Consider the following 12,278-nt stretch of genomic DNA (forward strand, 5'->3'; position numbering starts at 1 on the left):
TAAATTTCTGTGGAATTAAGTTTTCTGTATGTGTGTGTGTGTGTGTGTGTGTGTGTGTGTGTGTGTGTGTGTGTGTGTGTGTGTGTGTGTGCGTGTGTGAGGTTCAAGTTGGTAGTTTATATGTTGCAAGCGGAAAAAGCTTTTTAGTAAACTGAGGCACTAGCATTAGTTTCCTGTTCACTGTGACAAGGAAGCTAGTATAAAAAGTAGTTTGTGGTTTTGCTTGCAAAGAAGTGCTCATGGGATGAAAGCACTGCTTGGGATTATTCTGAGATGATGGGGGGATTGCTAAACATGTAGCATTTTGGTAAGGAGCTTGTCGGAGTAGTTGTATAGTTGTAAAATTATTTGTTATTTTATGAGAAATTTCTGTATTCATAGCACATGGGCCATCATAGTTGAAGCATACAGATTGGCATGGTATGCGTAGGTCTGTAAAATGTCCTGACAGTGATGTTCATAGAGACTTGTTGTATACTTTGATTCTTCATCTGTTTAACAGTAGACATAAGAAATGTATTAGTGGAGCAAGTAGCTGTGAAATTACTGGTGTATGATTGATAGTATGGACGTGGCGCTGAATTGAAGTGTTTGTTCAGCTGTGGGTGTTTTCATAATTGCCATGTGAGGAAAAGCAATACTCGTGATAGGCGAAAAGAGATACAGAGAGAAACACATTTGTTGCGAGTATTGTATGTCAGCAGCTCCAAGGGCGGGTATCAAGTAAGACGCAAAGTGAAACGAAAGAGGAAGTATGCATGAAAGAGGCCAAATATCGACAAGAGTTCGCACTGTTAGAGTGAGGTGAATGAGCTAGTGCTGTGCGAAAAATTTCGAAGAGAGAGGCGGTTTTAAAGAAAGCACAAGAGTCCTATGAATGCCCTCTTGTGTGTTTCTCTTTCAGTGGCTATTTGGCGTGTCTGCTTGCGCCGTAGAATGCTACTGTATGTGCCCCAGGCCGCCATCTAGCGGCCGGAGGTGCAAGCGGTGTTTACATACAGTCTCGCCTGAGGCAATGGTCTCTCATTTCGGAACGCAAGAAGCACTGGTAGCGCACAAAATAGCTGAGCGAGATCATGGCGGCCAAGTAAGAGTAGAAGTAGGTTCTTTGCAGAATGTCGGAGCTTGTAAATCGCGAAATGTGAAGAGTGTGTCGTATTCTCGTAGGGCGTGTTGACGGTCTCGTGGCATAAGTAGCGAGCGGTGATAGCTTGCAAGCAAGATCATACTTCACAGGATCATTTCTGTAGTATGTCTTCAACTCTCTCTAGTTCAAATCTGGAGTAGACGTAACCACGATGATGAGTGGTAGCACTCTCCATGAGCGTGAGGCTTGCGATCGAGATTCATCGCATCTTGGTTGTAATCGATGATCGTTCACCACATTCTGAGGGATGTGGGAAGGGAATAGCGCTTTCCGAGTGGTGGTTTTATTATATAGATCAGAAGCGTAAGTCATACCTTTGGTATCGGGACCCGCGTCGTTGCAGAAATGTCGCTGCAGGTTGTGGAAGGACTTTGATTGCGACATGTCATGAAAGCCTTGTGGAAGTTTCTCGAGTGTCACGGGGACGAGCCATTTGATTTGGCCTGCTCCAAGTGCTAGGCTTGGATGACAACGACGTACTTTTGAGTTACAAGACTGAGTGAGCAACACAAGAAGAGTGCAATTGATGACGATAAAAAGCTGACACACAACACAGTGTTGATAATCACCACTAATGCATGATGTACGAAACATTTAGGAGGAGCACGTTTGGCTAGCAAACATGAATTGAGCGATTTGCAAGGCACTGTTATCTGCAAGAAGGAATGCATGAAATTGGCAAATGAATAAGACTGGTTCAAATACTATCGACAGAAATTTTACTTCTGTTGTCAACTAGTATTAATTAGATGTGTGGGAGTAGGGGGATATTTCCCTTGCACCATACATCTACATACACGTTGCGTCTGATGTGGCCTAGTTTTGCGTACAAAGAACTGTCTAGTTGTCAGTTTTTTCAGTGAACGAATGTGGTAGGGAGGAGAGAGATTAGTGTTAGATGCAGAGCAGTGCGGGCAGTTGTGTGTCGGACGTTGTATGTCGGACGGTGAGTCGCCGACAGGAATTAGGCGTGCTGCCATCTGTCGGCAGGTGAGGTAATGAAGCAGCTTGAATGGTGACAGAAATGATGAAAATAGTTAACTAAAGAGTAATAGCGACGACATTTGGCAGACACGTGTTTCAGCGTTGACAGTTAGTTTGGGGTGTGTGCTTGCATGACACTGGAAGTCTGTTGACGGTAGAGAAGTAGACAAGACGGAAAGAATTTTCCGCGTTCTCGCGGAGAAGTAATAGAGAAGCAGCCATAAGTATTGAAGTGAGGGCGTTGATCGGCACTCTGGTTTCCCTTCAAAACGAATAAATCTTTCGCCTTTTACTAAAGATTTCCGTGGAGGGGAACATTAAATGGGTCTATAAGGTATTTTTCGTAGTGCCCGGCTATTGCTGAGCCATAATCACAAGTGAAAACGTAATGTAAGTAGCAAGAGGTAGATTGTGTTGTGTGAATGAAGGGCGTGGAGTAGCGGATGACGTTGGATCAGGCAGATATTTGTTTTTTTAAAATTTGAAATTGTAATAGGCCGTGTCGTAGTATAATGAAACAAGTACATTTGCCCTGAAATGGCGTACAGTGTGTTAGACGATTGTGTAAAGACAGAGAGGGAGCTACAGGACTACCTGGAAACACTTGGTGAACCCTTTCCGTACCTCAGTTCTAGATGATTTGAGAGTGTTTACTTGCACTGCAGTTGCACAACAGCATATAAACTGATATTTTGAAGTGAATGGTGAATGATAGGCTTTGTAAGAAATACTGGTATGTGATTAGTAGATTATGTTTTGAAACCCAAAATTATTTTTACCACAGAAGTTTGTGATTTGTAGGTATGATGTGAGTGAGCTTTGGGCCGAAGATGGTGGTTAGTTGGGCAGGATGAGTATTTAAATGGTTTTCAATAGAGTGGATATTAGTGACACTGGCTTGTTGCCATAATGTGTTTGTTCATAACAGTGTACTCAGTTGTGTAGAAGATTTAGGTGAGAAAGAGACAGTTGTTGAATATGACATAAATAGCTAGAAATGAAGTAAGTAGTAATTTCCTGCTAGGTGTAGTTTGGGTATGGTGTGTCTCAGTGAGAGATAAATCTTGAAATTGAAGGGTTGTTCCTAGCTACAGTCTTGGAAACTATGTATCTGCTGTTGACTCCAATGTTTTCAAGATTACTTGTGTACAAAATTGGGCAGACTTTGCAGTTTATTCTTCAGTAAATCAGTGGAAGGTGGTGCAGATAATGGTAAAAATGTTCAGTGCCTCCTGTGAGTTGTTGATGCTGCTTGTCTTTTAAGTAAAATTGATAGGGGCTCTTGATTGACCCAGCCATACACAGAGCTGGTGCATACTTGGCTTGAGAAGACTTTGGTCAGTAAATGATGAAATACCAACACAGTGCTCACAACAAAGCTCCTTTCCCTGCATTCTAGTTTCCCTCGGGTATAGAGTGACATGATATTGGCAGAGGATGTGCAGATAATCACTTTGATCAGGCTGTTTGTTTTTTTAATGCTCTTTTACCAGAATCCATGCATAGTGATAACTGTGTTCTCTGGTGGAACACGATGAGAACATTGTGTGAAGTGCACAGAAGTAGCTATTTGAGTATGTATGAAAATGTGAGGTAACCACTGTTACTCCTAAATTTCTGTGGAATTAAGTTTTCTGTATGTGTGTGTGTGTGTGTGTGTGTGTGTGTGTGTGTGTGTGTGTGTGAGGTTCAAGTTGGTAGTTTATATGTTGCAAGCGGAAAAAGCTTTTTAGTAAACTGAGGCACTTGCATTAGTTTCCTGTTCACTGTGACAAGGAAGCTAGTATAAAAAGTAGTTTGTGGTTTTGCTTGCAAAGAAGTGCTCATGGGATGAAAGCACTGCTTGGGATTATTCTGAGATGATGGGGGGATTGCTAAACATGTAGCATTTTAGTAAGGAGCTTGTCGGAGTAGTTGTATAGTTGTAAAATTATTTGTTATTTTATGAGAAATTTCTGTATTCATAGCACATGGGCCATCATAGTTGAAGCATACAGATTGGCATGGTATGCGTAGGTCTGTAAAATGTCCTGACAGTGATGTTCATAGAGACTTGTTGTATACTTTGATTCTTCATCTGTTTAACAGTAGACATAAGAAATGTATTAGTGGAGCAAGTAGCTGTGAAATTACTGGTGTATGATTGATAGTATGGACGTGGCGCTGAATTGAAGTGTTTGTTCAGCTGTGGGTGTTTTCATAATTGCCATGTGAGGAAAAGCAATACTCGTGATAGGCGAAAAGAGATACAGAGAGAAACACATTTGTTGCGAGTATTGTATGTCAGCAGCTCCAAGGGCGGGTATCAAGTAAGACGCAAAGTGAAACGAAAGAGGAAGTATGCATGAAAGAGGCCAAATATCGACAAGAGTTCGCACTGTTAGAGTGAGGTGAATGAGCTAGTGCTGTGCGAAAAATTTCGAAGAGAGAGGCGGTTTTAAAGAAAGCACAAGAGTCCTATGAATGCCCTCTTGTGTGTTTCTCTTTCAGTGGCTATTTGGCGTGTCTGCTTGCGCCGTAGAATGCTACTGTATGTGCCCCAGGCCGCCATCTAGCGGCCGGAGGTGCAAGCGGTGTTTACATACAGTCTCGCCTGAGGCAATGGTCTCTCATTTCGGAACGCAAGAAGCACTGGTAGCGCACAAAATAGCTGAGCGAGATCATGGCGGCCAAGTAAGAGTAGAAGTAGGTTCTTTGCAGAATGTCGGAGCTTGTAAATCGCGAAATGTGAAGAGTGTGTCGTATTCTCATAGGGCGTGTTGACGGTCTCGTGGCATAAGTAGCGAGCGGTGATAGCTTGCAAGCAAGATCATACTTCACAGGATCATTTCTGTAGTATGTCTTCAACTCTCTCTAGTTCAAAGCTGGAGTAGACGTAACCACGATGATGAGTGGTAGCACTCTCCCTGAGCGTGAGGCTTGCGATCGAGATTCATCGCATCTTGGTTGTAATCGATGATCGTTCACCACATTCTGAGGGATGTGGGAAGGGAATAGCGCTTTCCGAGTGGTGGTTTTATTATATAGATCAGAAGCGTAAGTCATACCTTTGGTATCGGGACCCGCGTCGTTGCAGAAATGTCGCTGCAGGTTGTGGAAGGACTTTGATTGCGACATGTCATGAAAGCCTTGTGGAAGTTTCTCGAGTGTCACGGGGACGAGGCATTTGATTTGGCCTGCTCCAAGTGCTAGGCTTGGATGACAACGACGTACTTTTGAGTTACAAGACTGAGTGAGCAACACAAGAAGAGTGCAATTGATGACGATAAAATGCTGACACACAACACAGTGTTGATAATCACCACTAATGCATGATGTACGAAACATTTAGGAGGAGCACGTTTGGCTAGCAAACATGAATTGAGCGATTTGCAAGGCACTGTTATCTGCAAGAAGGAATGCATGAAATTGGCAAATGAATAAGACTGGTTCGAATACTATCGACAGAAATTTTATTTCTGTTGTCAACTAGTATTAATTAGATGTGTGGGAGTAGGGGGATATTTCCCTTGCACCATACATCTACATACACGTTGCGTCTGATGTGGCCTAGTTTTGCGTACAAAGAACTGTCTAGTTGTCAGTTTTTTTCAGTGAACGAATGTGGTAGGGAGGAGAGAGATTAGTGTTAGATGCAGAGCAGTGCGGGCAGTTGTGTGTCGGACGTTGTATGTCGGACGGTGAGTCGCCGACAGGAATTAGGCGTGCTGCCATCTGTCGGCAGGTGAGGTAATGAAGCAGCTTGAATGGTGACAGAAATGATGAAAATAGTTAACTAAAGAGTAATAGCGACGACATTTGGCAGACACGTGTTTCAGCGTTGACAGTTAGTTTGGGGTGTGTGCTTGCATGACACTGGAAGTCTGTTGACGGTAGAGAAGTAGACAAGACGGAAAGAATTTTCCGCGTTCTCGCGGAGAAGTAATAGAGAAGCAGCCATAAGTATTGAAGTGAGGGCGTTGATCGGCACTCTGGTTTCCCTTCAAAACGAATAAATCTTTCGCCTTTTACTAAAGATTTCCGTGGAGGGGAACATTAAATGAGTCTATAAGGTATTTTTCGTAGTGCTCGGCTATTGCTGAGCCATAATCACAAGTGAAAACGTAATGTAAGTAGCAAGAGGTAGATTGTGTTGTGTGAATGAAGGGCGTGGAGTAGCGGATGACGTTGGATCAGGCAGATATTTGTTTTTTTAAAATTTGAAATTGTAATAGGCCGTGTCGTAGTATAATGAAACAAGTACATTTGCCCTGAAATGGCGTACAGTGTGTTAGACGATTGTGTAAAGACAGAGAGGGAGCTACAGGACTACCTGGAAACACTTGGTGAACCCTTTCCGTACCTCAGTTCTAGATGATTTGAGAGTGTTTACTTGCACTGCAGTTGCACAACAGCATATAAACTGATATTTTGAAGTGAATGATGAATGATAGGCTTTGTAAGAAATACTGGTATGTGATTAGTAGATTATGTTTTGAAACCCAAAATTATTTTTACCACAGAAGTTTGTGATTTGTAGGTATGATGTGAGTGAGCTTTGGGCCGAAGATGGTGGTTAGTTGGGCAGGATGAGTATTTAAATGGTTTTCAATAGAGTGGATATTAGTGACACTGGCTTGTTGCCATAATGTGTTTGTTCATAACAGTGTACTCAGTTGTGTAGAAGATTTAGGTGAGAAAGAGACAGTTGTTGAATATGACATAAATAGCTAGAAATGAAGTACAATCGCACCAAAAAGTATTGGCACACGTGCGTATTTATCGTTGCTGGTTACAAACGCCGCACTTTCCGGTACACAGTACATGTACGTGCTACCTCACATACCAGACATTACAATTCTGCCCATAGTGCCTACCATTAACAAAGAAATGCAGTGTTATGGGCAAACACGTATCTCCTCTGCACACAAAAAGTATTGGCACAGAGCATGGCATCTCGGTATATTGCTGGGTTTTCAGGTACCGGAACGCCATCTGCTGACACATTAGACACTGCGTGTTGTTGACGGCCCGGTCGCCAGTATGTTGCTGTAGTGCGCGATAGTGGTCAGCATGGGGCCGAAGAAGAAGGAACATTCAGTGGCGTTGCGTGAGAGAGTGGTATTGCTCCATTCACAAGGGAGAAGCTATCGACAAATCGGAGCAGAGGTGTCTGTGAGCTACACCACGGTAAGAGCCATCATTCAGAAATATAAAGAGACTGGAACAACAGTGAATAAGTGTCGTCCTGGACGTCCAAAAGTGCTTACAACCCGAGAGCGTCGCCATATCATCGCACTTGCTCGGAAGGAACCTGCTACAAGTGCAGCAACTATTGCTGAGATTGTTCAGACAACGTCCGACAAGACGGTTAGTGTTCAGACTATACGAAATGTGTTGAATGAGGCTGACATGCATGGACGTTCTCCCAGGAAGAAGCCATACATTTCGGAAATTAACCGGCAGAAACGCCTGCAGTTTGCCAAGGACTACATCAGCAAGCCGATGGAGTTTTGGAACACTGTGATATTTAGCGACGAATCGAAGTTCAATGTGTTCGGATTTGATGCAAGAAAGAAAATTTGGCGCAAGCCGAATACGCACCTCGACATCAAACACATGCATCCCACAGTCAAACACGGTGGGGGCGGTATCATGGTCTGGGGCTGTATGGCGGCTTCCGGCGTTGGAAATCTAGCTGTAATTCACGGCACAATGGATCATATGAGATACATTGACGTGTTGCGAGGTAATTTACACGCTAGTGCACAGAAATTGGGCCTTACTGGGGTGTTTCAGTTCCAGCAAGACAACGACCCAAAACATACCGCCATGAAAACCCGGGAGTGGTTACTGTACAATGCCCCCAGAAGGGTTCTAACACCACCTCAGAGCCCTGATTTGAACCCCATTGAGAACCTGTGGGCTCATCTTGACACACAAGTCAGAAAAAGGCGTCCGTCCGGTAAAAACGACTTGGAGAAAGTGCTCCTGGAGGAATGGTCGAAAATTACCCCTGATATCACCCGGAATTTAATACAAAGCATTCCTAGGCGTTTACGTGCTGTTATAGATGCTAAAGGGATGCACACTAGCTATTAGATGGTGAACATCAATGAAGAAAACGAACACACTGTCCGATTCATATGCGTGTGCCAATACTTTTTTGGGTGCAGAAGAGCGATGTTTTTTTTCATGACACTGTATGTTACTTTAAGGACAGGTGATTTTGACATATTTGTAAACTATGTAATGTAAGGTGTCACATGTATGGGTTCTGTTCTGAAATATATGTTTCGTTTAACCTACAACCACTAAAATGTAACTGTGCCAATACTTTTTGGTGCGATTGTAAGTAGTAATTTCCTGCTAGGTGTAGTTTGGGTATGGTGTGTCTCAGTGAGAGATAAATCTTGAAATTGAAGGGTTGTTCCTAGCTACAGTCTTGGAAACTATGTATCTGCTGTTGACTCCAATGTTTTCAAGATTACTTGTGTACAAAATTGGGCAGACTTTGCAGTTTCTTCTTCAGTAAATCAGTGGAAGGTGGTGCAGATAATGGTAAAAATGTTCAGTGCCTCCTGTGAGTTGTTGATGCTGCTTGTCTTTTAAGTAAAATTGATAGGGGCTCTTGATTGACCCAGCCATACACAGAGCTGGTGCATACTTGGCTTGAGAAGACTTTGGTCAGTAAATGATGAAATACCAACACAGTGCTCACAACGAAGCTCCTTTCCCTGCATTCTAGTTTCCCTCGGGTATAGAGTGACATGATATTGGCAGAGGATGTGCAGATAATCACTTTGATCAGGCTGTTTGTTTTTTTAATGCTCTTTTACCAGAATCCATGCATAGTGATAACTGTGTTCTCTGGTGGAACACGATGAGAACATTGTGTGAAGTGCACAGAAGTAGCTATTTGAGTATGTATGAAAATGTGAGGTAACCACTGTTACTCCTAAATTTCTGTGGAATTAAGTTTTCTGTATGTGTGTGTGTGTGTGTGTGTGTGTGTGTGTGTGTGTGTGTGTGTGTGTGTGTGGTTCAAGTTGGTAGTTTATATGTTGCAAGCGGAAAAAGCTTTTTAGTAAACTGAGGCACTAGCATTAGTTTCCTGTTCACTGTGACAAGGAAGCTAGTATAAAAAGTAGTTTGTGGTTTTGCTTGCAAAGAAGTGCTCATGGGATGAAAGCACTGCTTGGGATTATTCTGAGATGATGGGGGGATTGCTAAACATGTAGCATTTTAGTAAGGAGCTTGTCGGAGTAGTTGTATAGTTGTAAAATTATTTGTTATTTTATGAGAAATTTCTGTATTCATAGCACATGGGCCATCATAGTTGAAGCATACAGATTGGCATGGTATGCGTAGGTCTGTAAAATGTCCTGACAGTGATGTTCATAGAGACTTGTTGTATACTTTGATTCTTCATCTGTTTAACAGTAGACATGAGAAATGTATTAGTGGAGCAAGTAGCTGTGAAATTACTGGTGTATGATTGATAGTATGGACGTGGCGCTGAATTGAAGTGTTTGTTCAGCTGTGGGTGTTTTCATAATTGCCATGTGAGGAAAAGCAATACTCGTGATAGGCGAAAAGAGATACAGAGAGAAACACATTTGTTGCGAGTATTGTATGTCAGCAGCTCCAAGGGCGGGTATCAAGTAAGACGCAAAGTGAAACGAAAGAGGAAGTATGCATGAAAGAGGCCAAATATCGACAAGAGTTCGCACTGTTAGAGTGAGGTGAATGAGCTAGTGCTGTGCGAAAAATTTCGAAGAGAGAGGCGGTTTTAAAGAAAGCACAAGAGTCCTATGAATGCCCTCTTGTGTGTTTCTCTTTCAGTGGCTATTTGGCGTGTCTGCTTGCGCCGTAGAATGCTACTGTATGTGCCCCAGGCCGCCATCTAGCGGCCGGAGGTGCAAGCGGTGTTTACATACAGTCTCGCCTGAGGCAATGGTCTCTCATTTCGGAACGCAAGAAGCACTGGTAGCGCACAAAATAGCTGAGCGAGATCATGGCGGCCAAGTAAGAGTAGAAGTAGGTTCTTTGCAGAATGTCGGAGCTTGTAAATCGCGAAATGTGAAGAGTGTGTCGTATTCTCGTAGGGCGTGTTGACGGTCTCGTGGCATAAGTAGCGAGCGGTGATAGCTTGCAAGCAAGATCATACTTCACAGGATCATTTCTGTAGTATGTCTTCAACTCTCTCTAGTTCAAAGCTGGAGTAGACGTAACCACGATGACGAGTGGTAGCACTCTCCCTGAGCGTGAGGCTTGCGATCGAGATTCATCGCATCTTGGTTGTAATCGATGATCGTTCACCACATTCTGAGGGATGTGGGAAGGGAATAGCGCTTTCCGAGTGGTGGTTTTATTATATAGATCAGAAGCGTAAGTCATACCTTTGGTATCGGGACCCGCGTCGTTGCAGAAATGTCGCTGCAGCTTGTGGAAGGACTTTGATTGCGACATGTCATGAAAGCCTTGTGGAAGTTTCTCGAGTGTCACGGGGACGAGCCATTTGATTTGGCCTGCTCCAAGTGCTAGGCTTGGATGACAACGACGTACTTTTGAGTTACAAGACTGAGTGAGCAACACAAGAAGAGTGCAATTGATGACCATAAAAAGCTGACACACAACACAGTGTTGATAATCACCACTAATGCATGATGTACGAAACATTTAGGAGGAGCACGTTTGGCTAGCAAACATGAATTGAGCGATTTGCAAGGCACTGTTATCTGCAAGAAGGAATGCATGAAATTGGCAAATGAATAAGACTGGTTCGAATACTATCGACAGAAATTTTATTTCTGTTGTCAACTAGTATTAATTAGATGTGTGGGAGTAGGGGGATATTTCCCTTGCACCATACATCTACATACACGTTGCGTCTGATGTGGCCTAGTTTTGCGTACAAAGAACTGTCTAGTTGTCAGTTTTTTTCAGTGAACGAATGTGGTAGGGAGGAGAGAGATTAGTGTTAGATGCAGAGCAGTGCGGGCAGTTGTGTGTCGGACGTTGTATGTCGGACGGTGAGTCGCCGACAGGAATTAGGCGTGCTGCCATCTGTCGGCAGGTGAGGTAATGAAGCAGCTTGAATGGTGACAGAAATGATGAAAATAGTTAACTAAAGAGTAATAGCGACGACATTTGGCAGACACGTGTTTCAGCGTTGACAGTTAGTTTGGGGTGTGTGCTTGCATGACACTGGAAGTCTGTTGACGGTAGAGAAGTAGACAAGACGGAAAGAATTTTCCGCGTTCTCGCGGAGAAGTAATAGAGAAGCAGCCATAAGTATTGAAGTGAGGGCGTTGATCGGCACTCTGGTTTCCCTTCAAAACGAATAAATCTTTCGCCTTTTACTAAAGATTTCCGTGGAGGGGAACATTAAATGAGTCTATAAGGTATTTTTCGTAGTGCTCGGCTATTGCTGAGCCATAATCACAAGTGAAAACGTAATGTAAGTAGCAAGAGGTAGATTGTGTTGTGTGAATGAAGGGCGTGGAGTAGCGGATGACGTTGGATCAGGCAGATATTTGTTTTTTTAAAATTTGAAATTGTAATAGGCCGTGTCGTAGTATAATGAAACAAGTACATTTGCCCTGAAATGGCGTACAGTGTGTTAGACGATTGTGTAAAGACAGAGAGGGAGCTACAGGACTACCTGGAAACACTTGGTGAACCCTTTCCGTACCTCAGTTCTAGATGATTTGAGAGTGTTTACTTGCACTGCAGTTGCACAACAGCATATAAACTGATATTTTGAAGTGAATGATGAATGATAGGCTTTGTAAGAAATACTGGTATGTGATTAGTAGATTATGTTTTGAAACCCAAAATTATTTTTACCACAGAAGTTTGTGATTTGTAGGTATGATGTGAGTGAGCTTTGGGCCGAAGATGGTGGTTAGTTGGGCAGGATGAGTATTTAAATGGTTTTCAATAGAGTGGATATTAGTGACACTGGCTTGTTGCCATAATGTGTTTGTTCATAACAGTGTACTCAGTTGTGTAGAAGATTTAGGTGAGAAAGAGACAGTTGTTGAATATGACATAAATAGCTAGAAATGAAGTAAGTAGTAATTTCCTGCTAGGTGTAGTTTGGGTATGGTGTGTCTCAGTGAGAGATAAATCTTGAAATTGAAGGGTTGTTCCTAGCTACAGT

The 12,278-nt window shown here is 42.9% G+C and overlaps 6 non-coding genes across 6 annotated transcripts; all 6 read left to right on the top strand.

Annotated features, from left to right (window-relative positions):
* The first annotated feature begins 1,219 nt into the window (after positions 1-1,219).
* On the top strand, positions 1,220-1,426 carry LOC124608543. Its single transcript, XR_006979170.1, has one exon. It is a non-coding gene; the product is annotated as a small nucleolar RNA U3 (small nucleolar RNA).
* Positions 1,427-2,379: 953 nt separating this feature from the next.
* On the top strand, positions 2,380-2,498 carry LOC124608697. Its single transcript, XR_006979301.1, has one exon. It is a non-coding gene; the product is annotated as a U5 spliceosomal RNA (small nuclear RNA).
* Positions 2,499-4,936: 2,438 nt separating this feature from the next.
* Positions 4,937-5,143, top strand: LOC124608478. Its single transcript, XR_006979112.1, has one exon. It is a non-coding gene; the product is annotated as a small nucleolar RNA U3 (small nucleolar RNA).
* A 954-nt stretch (positions 5,144-6,097) lies between these two features.
* Positions 6,098-6,216, top strand: LOC124608655. Its single transcript, XR_006979266.1, has one exon. It is a non-coding gene; the product is annotated as a U5 spliceosomal RNA (small nuclear RNA).
* A 4,054-nt stretch (positions 6,217-10,270) lies between these two features.
* LOC124608521 lies at positions 10,271-10,477 on the top strand. The gene has a single exon (XR_006979150.1). It is a non-coding gene; the product is annotated as a small nucleolar RNA U3 (small nucleolar RNA).
* Positions 10,478-11,431: 954 nt separating this feature from the next.
* Positions 11,432-11,550, top strand: LOC124608657. Its single transcript, XR_006979267.1, has one exon. It is a non-coding gene; the product is annotated as a U5 spliceosomal RNA (small nuclear RNA).
* The last annotated feature ends 728 nt before the right edge of the window (positions 11,551-12,278 follow it).

The sequence above is a fragment of the Schistocerca americana genome, chromosome 3 (assembly GCF_021461395.2).
Source record: "Schistocerca americana isolate TAMUIC-IGC-003095 chromosome 3, iqSchAmer2.1, whole genome shotgun sequence".
Lineage (NCBI taxonomy): Eukaryota > Metazoa > Arthropoda > Insecta > Orthoptera > Acrididae > Schistocerca > Schistocerca americana.